General features: G+C 34.7%; 1 protein-coding gene across 1 annotated transcript in view; it reads left to right on the plus strand.

Annotated features, from left to right (window-relative positions):
* Positions 1-4,072: 4,072 nt before the first annotated feature.
* Positions 4,073-13,403, plus strand: part of LOC135223507 (uncharacterized) — a 590,163-nt gene continuing 580,832 nt past the window's right edge. The window contains 1 exon segment of the mRNA XM_064261950.1: positions 4,073-4,371. The gene's annotated coding sequence lies outside the window, so the exon portion shown is untranslated.

Below are 13,403 nucleotides of genomic sequence, written 5' to 3' on the forward strand. Positions count from 1 at the left end.
ATGCATCTTAAACAGTCCAGAAAAATTATTTCAAATAAAATGTAGTTAATTTATTTCTATTCTCGTTGATGAAACAAGGGTTCATTTGACCGTAGGTTTTCCTACGTTTGGATTTACGTTAAGTTAGGAATATAATGTTTACAACTTATGCGTGAGGGGAAAATCTGGCACTCGTCCCTAGTAAGCTGGAGGTTGGATCACGCCTTTTCTACTATGTCAGTAGTTCTGTCTTCGCATTGCCGAGTTCATCCAGCGCCACAGTCCAGAGAGAAATAAGAGTAATGTAGACAGTATCAGTATAATAATTTGCGAGTCTTATGAATAATAGCGAACTAGTTATAACAGGAAATGTAGCAGTGGAAGAAACAAACAAAAGAATATATTTTTGACAAAAACCTTAGGGATCATGTCAGGATTAGGAAACCCACTATATTTCAAGGGCAATGTTATACTCCTTTGATTTATAGTATATATATATATATATATATATATATATAGATATATATATATATATATATATATGTATAAATCATTGGATGAGCTAATGCTCTTTCTTTGCGATTTTTTGATTCGTAATTTTACTTAGAAATACTTTAATTGATAATAATTTTATGTTAACTTGCTTAATTGTTTTGTATTAATGTAACAATTATTTATTGCCTTTAGCCTGAAGATGGGACTTTGTCTCGAAACGTCGCTAGCAATAAAGAATCCAATGTAATGTGCCATGTCCTTCCGCATCCCCATGCATATATATGTATATGTATATATATATATATATATATATATATATATATATATATATATATACATACATACATAGAAATCAAAGTGGTATAATATTGTCTTGAAAAATAGTGGGTGTCCTAATCTTGACATGATCCAATCTTAGAAAGTTATTAAAAAAAATGGGTAGAAATTTGAGGCTGACTACGCGATCATGTAGCGGAGGCTACAAGATTGGCTAACCTGAAATTCCCGTAGGAATTATGTTTTGAGTTGTCTGTCGTCGGCCTTTTCTTTACGAAAGAGATATCTTATTGTTAAAAGCCTGGAGAAAACTGGTTATATTTTCAAGATTAATCCCAGATTCAATTATTATTGATATTAATGTATTAAAATGATAATTTCGCTGTTGTTGTAATTATAGTTCTTAGACAGAAGTTTGGATTTTTGTTCCTATCGTATTTCTCCATTTGAAATCATTTCTATTTGTGGATTTAATTCTGTATTAAGCAATGGTAATTAATGTTGCTGTTTTAATTGTTGGTGTTTTTGTTATTGTTGGAATAATTCATAAACACGACCCGGTTATCTTATTGCTTGCCGTTGTCCTTCACGTGAATTTGATGTGCTTGTGTAATGTAACTAGTATATTATATACTTGTCACGTGATCAGCAGGAAGCCTTCCAGGGGGCAGATTTTCATATTCCAGCTTAAAATCCAGGGAATTTCAGCAGGCTGAATTCAGTCCGTAGAAATGAAGTAATATATATGTATGTATATATGTGTATATATATATATTATATATGATAATATATATATATGTGTGTGTGTGTGTGTGTGTGTGTGATTACAGTATATTATACATGCATATGTATGTGTGTAATACATATGGATATATTTATATATTTATATATATATATAGATACACACACACACACACACCACACACATATATATATATATATATATATATATATATATATATATATATAGTATGTTAAATATACACTATTTATATGCATGTATATAAATAGTATATATTTATTATACTATATATATATATATTATATATATATATATACATATATATAGTAGGAGTGTCCATAATATAATCAATGTAAAAAGTTATTGCCACTTCTGTCTTTGAGGAATTCCCACCCCCCACAAAAAAAAAAAAAAACCAATGTCATAAGACTTTGCATCCTGTCTCATCCCAGGGAGTAAACACTCGTTAGCAAGCAAGTGACTGCAACTATTGCTTATACCATAAGTGATCAGCAATTTGTACGCAACCTGGAATTACAGTTTGGTGATAACGGGTCACCTGCCCGAGTGCCTTAATGGTAAGGTGGGCATCTTACTCTTTTACTCACCTGCAGACACGCACGTTTATGTAACGTGTTTTTGTTACATGTAGTCTTTCTCTCTCTCTGTTTTGTGACATTGATTTATATATATATATATATATATATGTGTGTGTGTGTGTGTGTGTGTGTGTTATTATAGATATAAAATCAATATATATATAATAATATTATATTATAAATAGTATATATAATATATATAATATATATATATATTATATTAATATATATATATATATATATATAATATATATATATATATATATATTTTTTTTTTATATAATATATATATATATATATATATACACACAAACATTATGTATTTGCATGGGTAGAAGTAGAAAGTACTGGTTAAAACAGTGTCTCTTTCATCCGAAATAACGTGAAACATGTCTGTAGATTTCGTTTTATAGAAAAACAGGACGTTCAAAGACTTATAATCAAGATAGCTACAGACAGATCTGTTGCGAAAGATAATGATCCTGCATCTCTGTGAACAGGGAATATTTAGGACAAGGAGTTCTATACTGGAAAAAAGTTCTTGAACTAGGGAATACAGAGGGAACTTTAAAATTCCGGAGTTCGGAGATGCAGCTGTAGAAATGAGGCTTGTTTTTTTTTGAACGTCTTCATCGTGCACTATTGCCATTTTGTACAATGACGCGTCTGTTCTTTGCGTAAGTAAGAATGCTTCAAAAACGTAAAGGCTCTATAGGATTGTGTCTCTTCTAATATGGCGTTAGTTTATGAGATGGCGCTACCGCTTGAGCCAATCATTACACCATTCCCCTGCTCATTTCTGTAATCCTTCGACGTCCTTATAAGGATACGCCTATTCAGCGAGTGTTACCTCGACGGCTCCATATGGTCAACTGGTTACGACTCCCGTGACCTCGTGTGACCAAAGGATAGCCAGTCATTTACATACAGGCGATGCTCGACCTTAAATATCCCCCTCGGTCAGATCACACGAGCGGAAGGTCGACTTGAGATCGTTTTTTTTTGCTGTTATTTCTATCTTCGTCATTTCTACGCCTAATTAGTTGCTATGCGAGAATCGCCCTTTCGCGTGAGCGATTTACAAGACTTTGACGGATTATCTCGTCGGTGAAAGAGGTTGGTAAAGCTAGTGATTTTGTTATTAGAGGACCTCGTTATTACAGACTTTGACAGATCGCTTGCCTAACGAAGGAAGTTCTTGAGGCTATGCTGAATACTTTCTTGTGATGGATATCTTGGTGGTTATAGACCTATATATATATATATATATATATATATATATATATATATATATATATATATATATATATATATATATATATATATAATATCTGATAACTGTTCACCAACTCCGGAAAGGCAGGTGTACATATTGTATAAATTCCATGTCTTTCAACAAACAACTTAGTTACGTCTTTCGTCAAACAGTTGGTGAAAAATATTTCAGTCGCATCCTTCGTTAAACATATGGTATGAATTGTTTTTCTTATCTCTCTTGTCAAAGCATTTAACAATAGCCATTTTGATTGCGTCACAAAATTTTGGGGGTTTCGCATCGTTACATATTAAACGGAGAAACTAATAGCTATCATTATTCACAACCCGATCCGAACACCATCAAACAGAAGTAAACATTGCGTGAAATCAGCAGCGGTGGTGTTTGTCGTTCGGCCAACTTAGTATTCATGGAACTTCGCAGGATCTTATTATAATGGATTGCGCCCCCCGTGGATTTTCCTTCGAAGTATAAATTACAATGAAGGTTTAAAACGACGATGATAGAGAGAGAGAGAGAGAGAGAGAGAGAGAGAGAGAGAGGTGAAGATGCGTCCAATATGGTTCGACACTCGCAAGTCGCAACTGCCAGCAATGATGTCGAAGCTCAACAACTCCCGCCTACCCGACCCGTATAGCTACACTCAATGCCCCGTTCGCTCTTTCGTCCGTGGAATTTCAGCTCCCCGTCTCTTGCAGGCTCAGACAGTCAGACTGTCTTTGGTGCCGGTAGTGAGCGGAGGTGATGTGTCGCAGCTCTCTCTTGGCTGAAGAGTTGAGTGAGAGAGAAGGCCAGTGTGCTCGCTTACTCGAAAGTGTCGTCAATCGTTAATTAAACAGATTTTGAAAGAGGCCAATACCAAAGGGTGTGCTGTTAATAGAAACGAGAATTCTAATTAAAGGAAAGGAATTGGTGTTCTAACGTTTCTTGCTTTTTTGTGGATATATTAGTGGCTGCTGATCTTCCTTCAGCGTAATATTGGATTAAGTGAATAACTTGTCACCGTAAGTACCCCAGGAATCATGTTGTTCTAGGCAACAGTTTAAGAAACTGAATTAATAAGAATGATATTAGTAAATAAATAGTACATTGACGTAGAATGCTTTTTAAATATTGCTTTCAGAATGACCAGATAAATCAATGGAGAATTTGTTATTCAACAGCATGTTTCACGTGAGAGAACATAACAAGGGTCTTTCCCATTTATATATATATATATATATATATATATATTATATATATATATATATATATGATTGTTTGGACAAAATAAGTAAACAAGGGAGGTGTGGTCGTGTCTCGTAAACTACCAAAATTAGGAAATCGCTGTTATTTTTTATTAATCGGGATTAGCGTTATTATTATATTTTTTACATTATTTGAGTTTTAGTACTATTGTTTACATTCAATTCGAATCAATGCGTTATTTCCATTGATGATTTCGTTCGCTTTTTTTCACGTGTTGACATTCTATTCTCGGATAGGTAAATGCTCTTCAACATATGTCCAGTTGGCAAATAAGTTTGTATGAAAATTTTAAATTTCTTCGTATTTTAAATTGATATTAATTCATGTTTAATAATGCGTAAAGAATAATTGTTAATCATTTATTGTTTTTTTTTGTTACCGGTACCTTTTTTTTTTATTGGGGGGGGGGGTGGGGACGCGAGAAAATCCGAAATGATAGTCACATTTAGTTAGTATTTAGTTGGGTACATATGAAGCGATTTTTCAAACGAATTTTTAAAATTAAATATTATTGTCACTAATTTCGTATTTTTCCTTAAAGATACACAAGTATATTATTTTACAAGTACGTTAGCAAATTTTCAAATACCAACATTTTCATTGAATGTATTTAATGTTTTCGTAAAAAAAAGAAAATGGGCGTATATTTGCGGGATTATGCTTCTCACGTACTTTTTTCATGGATGAAAATATCTGTTTACTTACAGAGTATCTAAGTAAATCTCCCGAATTATTGTGAATTATTTTGTGTTGTTTATATGCTTTGTTCATGTCAACTCCTTCATTTATCTTAAACAATTATTTTGTATTATCAGGATGTCATTGACATGTTCTGTAGTGTCAAATAGGCCATTTTGAGCCAACTTGCTTATTTTACTTAAGCTTGTTTTGAGCTATGTAAGAATCAAATCTGTCAAAGAAAATATTAGTTATTTGAACTGTAGGCGAGCGTCTTTGTAAAACTTAATTACATGCGTATTTTTAAGGGAAAAAAATACAAAACCAGTCATAATAAAAAAATTTCATTTCCAAAAACACTTTAAATGCACTCATTAAAATGATCACGTTGCATTTTCGCGCGCGAAATGAGTATTTTATACGAAAAATGAAGGAAGAAAGGAATAGGAATGAAAAAAAAAGAAACAGTAATAAATGTTGAGAGAAGAGAAAGGGGAAGAAATTAATGAAGGAAGGAAGGAACATGAATAAAGAAAACTAATAAATGTTGAAAGAAGAGAAAAAGGAAGAAGTTAATGAAGGAAGAAAGGAACAGGAATAAAGAAAACGGTAATAAATGTTGAGAGAAGAACAAAGGGAAGAAACGAATGAAGGAAGAAAGGAATAGGAATGAAGAAAACAGTAATAAATGTTGAAAGAAGAGAAAATGGAAGGAATGAATAGGAATAAAGAAACAGTAATAAATGCTGAAAGAAGAGAAAATGGAAAGAATTAATAGGAATAAAGAAAACAGTAATAAATGTTAAAGACGAGAAAAAAAGAGGAAATTAATTAAGAACGGTATAGAAATAAAGATAGTTGATATAACTTACAACAACGGTTATTTTAAGCTGTTTTTTGAGATTTGCGGACGCAAACTCTCGCTTCTCTCCGTTTATTCCATTCTGCTCTGTTCCCAGAGGTCTGCTTGTTTCGCAAGCAGGTGATTCGTGATCTGGTAACCTTTTGGGATCAGTCATGAGGAAATTCAGCCTCTCTTTCGGGAACATTTTGTTACCGTTTTCTTTCTTCTTATTCCTCTCTTCCCGTCTTCCCTTTTCTCTTTTAGGTTTTATTACAGTTTTCTTTATTTCTATTCCTTTCTCCCTGTCTTCCCTTTTCACTTTCAATTTTATTACAGTTTTCTTTATTTCTATTCCTTTCTCCCTGTCTTCCCTTTTCTCTTTTAGCTTTTATTACCGTTTTCTTCATTCCTATCCCTTTTCTTTTCCTCATTAATTTCTTGCCTTTCCTCTCTTTTAACCTTTTTTTTACCGTTTTCTTTATTCCTATTCCTCTCTTCCTGTCTTCCCTTTTCTCTTTCAGCTTTTATTACCGTTTTCTTAAATCTTATGCCTTTCTTCCTGTCTTCCTTTTCTCTTTCAACTTTTATTACCGTTTTCTTTATTCCTATTCCTTTCGTCGTTTAATAATTTCTTCCCTTTTCTTTTTTAATATTCATTTCCGTTTTCTTTATTCCTATTCCTTTCTTTCTTCATTAATTTCTTCCATTTTCTCTTCTCTCAACTTCTATTACCGTTTTCTTTATTCCTATTCCTTTCTTTCCTCATTAATTTCTTGCCTTTCCTCTTCTCTCAACTTTTATTACCGTTTTTCTTTATTCCTATTCATCTCTTCCTGTCTTCCCCTTTCTCTTTCAACTTTTATTACCGTTTTCTTTATTCCTATTCCTTTCTTTCTTCATTAATTTCTTGCCTTTCCTCCTCTTTTAACCTTTTTTTACCGTTTTCTTTATTCCTATTCCTCTCTTCCTGTCCTCCCTTTTCTCTTTCAACTTTTATTACCGTTTTCTTTATTCCTGTTCCTTTCTTTCTTCATTAATTTCTTGCCTTTCCTCTTCTTTTAACCTTTTTTTTACGGTTTTCTTTATTCCTGTTCCTTTCTTCATTAATTTCTTCCATTTTCTCTTCTCTCAACTTTTATTACCGTTTTCTTTATTCCTATTCCTTTCTTCCTTCGTCAATTTCTTCCCTTTGCTCTTCTTTCTCCCTCCTCCTTCCTCCTCTTCCATCTCTCTCCTCCATTCTTCTTTCTTGGCCACTCCCCCCACCCTCCCCCCAACAGCCCCTCCACCCCAACCACACCCGAAGTTAATTAGACCATTAGAGACGTGACAGAAGAAAACGAGAGTAGAAAAACCACACGACAATTCATTCGTCTTCTCGTCAATCTCTCTCTCTTCTCTCTCTCTCTCTCTCTCTCTCTCTCTCTCTCTCTCTCTGTGGATTTTCTGTCGTCATGGCCTTCAACGAATAGTTTTTTCGTGTGTAATCTGTTGAGTGATGTATATAATTTTGCTGCATATTCCAGAACTGTCCTTGAAAAGAACGAGACGCCATATCTTGATATTTAACCATAGAATCTTCTTGAAAATAATCTCATTGTCTTTCCCAGACCTAAATTACTCTCTAAGAATCTGATCTACAAAGATAATGTATATCTTAGTTTAACCAGACCACTGAGGTGATTAACAGCTCTTCTAGGGCTGGCCAGAAGAATTAGATAATTTTACGTGGCTAGGAACCCATTGGTTACCTAGCAACAGGTACCTACAGCTTATTGTGGGATCCGAACCACATTATGTCGAGAAGTGAATTTCTAATCACCAGAAATAAATTCTTCTGAGTCCACGTTGGCAGAGCAAGGTACTGAACTCGCGACTACCGAGTTGGTAGGCGAGCACGTAAGCCATTGGTCCAACGAGGAACTTGTTTGATCTATAACTTAACATAGCCTAGGGGAATTAAAAAGGGGGTGGGGGTGTGGTCGCCTTGTGCAATACTAGTATACATCTCGAGAATTTGACACCGGGCTGCTGTGGCTTAAAATGTATTCTTCAGCAGATTAGGGAAAAAACAATTTATTTCAGTTTAATATCGTGAGAACGGATTGCATCGAGTTAGGAAAAGCGAATCAGTTCACTGTTTCCTTGTAAATGCAAGCAGTCAAGGTTAAAGGAAGGTACTTATTTCATGATGATAACTTGAGAACGGACGCTTGCCAGTTCCTGAAAATAATGATAGCGCCTCAGTGGCGTGATCGGTAAGGTCTTGCCCTACCATCTCGCTGGCCACGAGTTCGATTGCCGGGCATTCCACTGAGGTGTTAGAGATGTGTATTTTTGGTGATAAAAGTTCGCTCTCGACGTGGTTCGGAAGTTACGTAAAGCCGTTGGTCCCGTTGCTGAACAACCACTGGTTCCATGCAACGTAAAAACACCATACGAAACAAACAAACTGAAAATAATTATGTTTCCAGACAGACTTTTCAGAAAATATCGGTTATTGTAGAATGTCTTTTTTGAATCACAACTGTACCTTACAAACGACTTCTAAATTAACCTTCATTTGGAAGATATTCCGAATACTTCCATTTGCAAATTGCAAATAGAAGTTCAAGAGTGCCACTTAGAAGTTATTCCTTATCGAAAAGGAGAGAGAGAGAGAGAGAGAGAGAGAACTTTGTTGAAAGTAAACTTTAGATATGTTTGTTTCATGTGCAGAAAAAGTAGAAATCTTTGCGGTAAGAACTTTTGCAATGAGAGAGAGAGAGAGAGAGAGAGAGAGAGAGAGAGAGAGAGAGAGAGAGAGAAAATAAAACATTAAAAAAGTTACAATGGATACCCGCTTCACAATCACCTTTATAATACCCCTCACAGGAGAGATTTCCTGGCCCACTGTGGCGTAACATTTTTTTTTTATCGAGCTGAATAAATACAAAACAAAAAGGTTTCGTCCTCTTAGAATAATTAGTCTTGCAAAACGGATGTGTACCGTAATGTATCGCCGGAGGTGTAATCATCTTTCGATTGATGTCACCGGCGATACGTGACGATAATTGCTAAGAACGCGATAAAAAGCAGTGATCAGGACGTATCAGACGAAGGGCGTGATAACTGGAACGTTTTCTCGTTCGTGTCCTATTTCTTGATTTTGTCTTCCGGGATTCGATCAGTCAGTTCTAGTCTATGTACGGTGAGTGTGGGACGCCATTTTCTTCCTATAAACTGTGATGGTTGTGCGTCATTCTTTCTTTGTCTATAGACTTATTTTTGATCTTTTATTCACTACTTATTGTGCGCATTTTATCGTCTTCCCCTTTTCACCTTCCTATCGTCCCCCATTCTCTATTTATATGTACGTATATGTATGCCATTACTGAATTACGAAAATATGGCACGTGATGAATATATATACAAAGACAAAATCCACGAAGGAAAGAGAAGTAGTAGAGTTATTCGAGGCCTTTCGACTGCTTGTCCTTTACTATAGCAGGTTGCTAAGTAAAGGACAAAGAAGTCGAAAGGAACTTTCCAGAACTCCATCGTCGTTTCTCTTTCCTTCGTGGATTTTGTCTTTATTTAAGTATATATAAGTATATATTTATATATATGTATGTCTAAACAAATGTATATATATATATATATATATATATATATATATATATATATATATACAGACATATACGTATGTATATGCACATACACTATATCATACATACAATTATACATATTGTTTATAGCCTATACAGAGAGAAGCACATTGTTTCTTAAAATAAAGAATAGTAAAGTAAACACTTCGAAAAGTGAATATAGACAGCCCGAATTGTTAAGTTAATTTATATTCTTATATTACGATTGATGACTTATCTAGTATTTTGCAAGTAGCAAATAGAAGTCCAAGAGTGCCACTTAGAGAGAGAGAGAGAACTTTGTTGAAAGTAAACTTTAGATATGTTTGTTTCATGAGCGTACGTTTAGGCGGCAGAAAAAATAAAAATCTTTGTGATAAGAACTTTTGCAATGGGTAGAGAGAGAGAGAGAGAGAGAATAAAACGTTAAAAAAAGTTACAATGGATACCCGACTCACAATCACCTTTATAATACCCCTCACAGGAGCGATTTCCTGGCCCTCTGTGACGTAACTTTTTATTTTTTTTATGGAGGCTTTGTTTGATGATGTATAGAAAGGCGTTGTTGCCTTTACGAATGTGAGAAATAATGATGAGGACAATGTTGTTGTTGTTAATGACGGATGTTGATCATTAATCAGACATTCAAACATTCCTCTGATGGATGTTTTTAGTCGTTTGAGATGTAATCGCGCAGTTTTTGTTGGCTTGAGTTTCACGTTTCGCTTATTAGATTTGTGTTTTGTGTTAAGTTTGTTAATGGTTAGTTTTTATATCTAAATGATTTAGAGTTTTGTGTATCATGTCCCTTTTAAGGCGTTTCAAATTACTCATACAGAAGTACTTTTGATCCAATCCTTTCGCTTGTATATATATATATATATATATATATATATATATATATATATATATAATTCTGTTACAACAGAATTCTATCTAATGAAAAGAGACTATACAAAGGGCAAAATATAGAGAGTAAATACTATATTTCAGAGACTGCTGTTTCTGAAATATAGTATTTTTTCTCTCTCTCTCTCTCTCTCTCTCTCTCTCTCTCTCTCTCTCTATATTATATATATATATATATATATATATATATATATATATATTATATATATATATGTATATATATATTATTGAAAAGTTTGAATCGTTATTTACATTATTAAAAAATTATTCTAGCAGTCCCTCAAGGTCAGTTGGAACGCCATTTAAAACCTATTTTGCTCTCGATCTCCCTTTCAGCACGAAATGACCTCATAGGTCCCAGCCCAGCGATTGGCATGTGGCCTAAAAATCTTAATGTTCCATTTCACGCGCAAAGCCGTAGAAAATATAGTATAGGAAGAATATGCGCGGTAATAGTTCATCGGTTAACAGAGATAAGAGGAAACGGCGACTCCCTGCCGTCTACATTTGCGTGTTAATACTGCTGCAAATTGTCTGGGAGAGATCACACGATTCGAGCTGGTAAACGTGTAATAATCACTCTTTGTTCCTGCGTCGTATGTCTGCATCGATCTAGTTTGATATGGGCTTTATTTATATTGTAGGTTTTCTTTCTTTATTTGTATTTCTAGATAGAATTATTCTTCTGTATTTCTAGATAGAATTTTTCTTCTTTTCAACGCAAGATGCCCTCGCCGACCCATTTTTTCATAGGTATTATTTTGGCCAATGTTCCGCTTAACTGAAGTAAAGGTTCCTGGTGCTTCTGAGGCGTCTGTTGTACCGCCCATCAAACCAGCTAAGCTCTCTCTCTCTCTCTCTCTCTCTCTCTCTCTCTCTCTCTCTCTCTCTCTCTCTCTCAATTTGTTTCTTCCGTTCTGTCGTTAATATGTGAGGCAGAAAATTTCTGCAAAACAAAAAAAAAAAAAAAAAAATTATTTGTCATGGTTTCAGTTCTTATTTTTATTTTTGGATAGAGCAGCATTTTAAATATAAAATAAACGAGTCTTAAAAGCGAAATACCTGGACGAAATATATCAGTGGAGTCTTATTAATTGTTCTTGCACGATAAGGTCAACTCATCATCCTCTTTTCCGAGTCTTTTCCTCTACATATCTCTCTTACTGAAGGAATTCATCTTATTCTAGTGGTTGCGAGAGGGTTTCAGTATTCTTTATAATAATACCCACTGTCCGTTATTCCACCCTTTATCAGCTTTATATATACCTGCAGTTTTGTTTTGATATTTAGCAGCGTAAAGGTTTAAAACAACGGCCAGGATATCACTTTTTTCCCCTTTTTTTATGGGCCCTTGCATTCATTTTCAGCTGTTAGGTTAAAACAAGGAGACATATATCGTCAAGGGCGTCTTTTGTCTTAGTTGGTATCAGACACTTCATTGAAATGACCGTCTCAAGACTGGGAACTAGATAGAATATCGTCTGCTGATTTCATTGATCAGAACAGGCCCCACGAGAAGGTGACATTTTCGCCTGAAAATAGAGTTGAATGGGCGAAGGGTCTGTTTCCAGATGACTGGAATTAGAAGAAGAATATATAGTGTTCAAACTGAATGCTTCACTTAGTTCGGTTTTTATGTACAGCCCTCTACAGGGATGCTTCCCTCTCTGGCGGGCCCGTGTACGTTTTCAAAATAAATTGCTTCTTATATTTTAGAATTGTATTTTAGTGTTTTCTCGTCAGTATCGTAGCTCCTGCAGAATAGGAGAAGCTTCAGTTCTTGTGTAGATTCGCTTTCTTCTTGTATGATCTTCACTTCGGGGGCTATTTTGCTGTATAGTCTTGGTGCGCAATGTACAAGTGCTCTCTCGCCTGACTTACAATTTGTTCTAGGTTCAAATAGCCTATATATGCATCACTAGCGTCTGATTACATTATTCATTTCTGTATTAATATTCGGTGTAGCATACTAATTACTAATAATTCTAATATGGTTCCGTCTTTCTCAAGACTAGTTACGAATAATGAAGCACTTATCTAGATAAAGGTAATATGACAGGAAGTTACAATAACAATGTGGGACCTTGTGATCCAGTGGTCATGATGCTCGTCTCACTAGCAGTGAGGCTAGAGTTTGATCCCCTGGCAAAGCAGAGTTACGTGCCGGGTATCAGGTCAGCTATGGCAGGTCGTAACTGCGATACAGTGGGGCGTGGAACCCAACAAAGCATTTCAAATTATTATTATTATTATACCCTCTTTTAGGTAAATGACCCGCGAGAAGGTCGAAACGTCACTTGATACCAGCTATACCAGCACCAATACCAGCCCTTAAACCAAAGACGACCCCGGCCCGGAATTGAACTGCGCCTACGGAATAATGCCGGCACTGACGACGACCCCTGCTTGACCTGGACCCGAGATCCTGTTCTAATAAAAGAAAAAGATCACCTTCATCATTTTTATAAGTTTTAGAAATTCCCAATATGAATATTGGCCAGTTACTTCAGAAACATCGCTGAGCCTGAGAAGCGAATTGTAAGAAAAATAGAAAAAACAATATATAAAATTAACTCGCTTAACTCTGCTATTCTTTTTATTATTATTATTATTGTTATTATTATTATTATTATTATTATTATTATTATTATTATTATTATTATTATTATTAATAAAAATATTCGTAGTAGCTTGAGTCTTAAAATGGCGAACCAAATCCACAGTAATGTAA

This window comes from Macrobrachium nipponense, chromosome 10 (genome assembly GCF_015104395.2).
Source record: "Macrobrachium nipponense isolate FS-2020 chromosome 10, ASM1510439v2, whole genome shotgun sequence".
Taxonomy (NCBI): Eukaryota; Metazoa; Arthropoda; class Malacostraca; order Decapoda; family Palaemonidae; genus Macrobrachium; species Macrobrachium nipponense.